The sequence below is a fragment of the Lucilia sericata genome, unplaced genomic scaffold (assembly GCF_015586225.1).
Source record: "Lucilia sericata isolate MDLA Ls3-8-SP2 unplaced genomic scaffold, ASM1558622v1 Contig000282F_arrow, whole genome shotgun sequence".
Taxonomy (NCBI): Eukaryota; Metazoa; Arthropoda; class Insecta; order Diptera; family Calliphoridae; genus Lucilia; species Lucilia sericata.
The window spans coordinates 217,501-220,221 of NW_023994307.1; positions in this window are offsets into that span (position 1 = coordinate 217,501).

Sequence of the window (2,721 nt, forward strand, 5' to 3'; positions counted from 1 at the left end):
GAACTGAACTAGAACTGAACAAGAACTGAACTAGAACTGAACTAGAACTGAACTAGAACTGAACTAGAACTGAACTAGAACTGAACTAGAACTGAACTAGAACTGAACTAGAACTGAACTAGAACTGAACTAGAACTGTACTAGAACTGAACTAGAACTGAACTAGAACTGAACTAGAACTGAACTAGAACTGAACTAGAACTGAACTAGAACTGAACTAGAACTGAACTAGAACTGAACTAGAACTGAACTAGAACTGAACTAGAACTGAACTAGAACTGAACTAGAACTGAACTAGAACTGAACTAGAACTGAACTAGAACTGAACTAGAACTGAACTAGAACTGAACTAGAACTGAACTAGAACTGAACAGAACTGAACTAGAACTGAACTAGAACTGAACTAGAACTGAACTAGAACTGAACTAGAACTGAACTAGAACTGAACTAGAACTGAACTAGAACTGAACTAGAACTGAACTAGAACTGAACTAGAACTGAACTAGAACTGAACTAGAACTGAACTAGAACTGAACTAGAACTGAACTAGAACTGAACTAGAACTGAACTAGAACTGAACTAGAACTGAACTAGAACTGAACTAGAACTGAACTAGAACTGAACTAGAACTGAACTAGAACTGAACTAGAACTGATCTAGAACTGAACTAGAACTGAACTAGAACTGAACTAGAACTGAACTAGAACTGAACTAGAACTGAACTAGAACTGAACTAGAACTGAACTAGAACTGAACTAGAACTGAACTAGAACTGAACTAGAACTGAACTAGAACTGAACTAGAACTGAACTAGAACTGAACTAGAACTGAACTAGAACTGAACTAGAACTGAACTAGAACTGAACTAGAACTGAACTAGAACTGAACTAGAACTGAACTAGAACTGAACTAGAACTGAACTAGAACTGAACTAGAACTGAACTAGAACTGAACTAGAACTGAACTAGAACTGAACTAGAACTGAACTAGAACTGAACTAGAACTGAACTAGAACTGAACTAGAACTGAACTAGAACTGAACTAGAACTGAACTAGAACTGAACTAGAACTGAACTAGAACTGAACTAGAACTGAACTAGAACTGAACTAGAACTGAACTAGAACTGAACTAGAACTGAACTAGAACTGAACTAGAACTGAACTAGAACTGAACTAGAACTGTACTAGAACTGAACTAGAACTGAACTAGAACTGAACTAGAACTGAACTAGAACTGAACTAGAACTGAACTGAACTGAACTAGAACTGAACTAGAACTGAACTAGAACTGAACTAGAACTGAACTAGAACTGAACTAGAACTGAACTAGAACTGAACTAGAACTGAACTAGAACTGAACTAGAACTGAACTAGAACTGAACTAGAACTGAACTAGAACTGAACTAGAACTGAACTAGAACTGAACTAGAACTGAACTAGAACTGAACTAGAACTAAACCAGAACTGATCTAGAACAGAACTAGAACTAAGCACCTCAAAAATTTTACCCGTTAGGTCCACTTAGTGAGAAAATAAAATATAAAGTCAAATAACAAGTAAAATGGTTTTAAATATCTTAATTCTATTATTCTAAAAAAGTCCTGTGGTGCCAATTTATCTATTCTTGTTAATTTCTATGTCTGCTTAACTTAACTAATATTATTCAACCGGCCTAACTGTCTAACATGTCAATTGCCTTTATGTTGTTGTCGTTAGGTCGGTCTCTTTGTTTGTTGTTATTGCTATACTTGTGTATCTTTTAAATATAGAAATATATGTCCTTGTTATATATCATTTGTGTATGTGTATGGAAAATGTGCGTAAGGATTTTCCATACGTCTCACAACTTCACCGCCAGACAGTGCCCACAGAATTTTCCAAACAAACAAATAAATATGTTTTGTATATGAAGGTCTGTATTTGTGTTCTATGTATAAGTATATATAGAATATTTTGTGGCAATAAACATGTATTTTTTTGCGTTTTTACTTCATGAAAAGCTTACGTTCATTTACCTTATTTTTTTCTATTTTATTTTAAGTATTTTTTTTTTGGCCATGACTGGCATAGAATTTCCGTTATTGCGTGCATGTAATAAAAGTATTTCATATACAAATGTGGGTATGTTTATTTAAGTTTAAGAGACCTTTTTTTACACAAGAATTTCCAAAAAGTTCAGTGAACTAAGTTATTTATAATTTTTGGGTATTATGTACATTCTTATGTAGCCAGGAGGAGTGCTTTAAATATTGTGTTAAATTTCTTGTATTAAGAATTTTTTAAATATATCAAGAGTCTAAATTTAATTTTATAATGTAAAAATTTAGAAATAGGAATAATTTTAATTTATACTATATATTTAATAAATACCACAGGAGTTATTCTAAACAAGAGTTTAAAATTGGAAGTATCTGGTTTTCGGATTTTCTCCACATTCCAATCTAATGGAAAGTCACACTATATATTAGGATATAGACTATAAATAGACTCTAGTCAGGAGTCTAGCAAATTATTATTCATACTATGTATAATCCAGACACGGACTATTACTCAGGCTAAGTACAGACAAAGTTTACGTTTAAGGCTATTGTCCAGACATAGACTTGACTAGAGTACAAACTATAGACTAGACTATAGTTCAAATTATAGACTAGATTAAAGATAATCTACTAGACTGTAGTTAAAAATATAGATCAGATTATTGCCCATACTATAGACTAT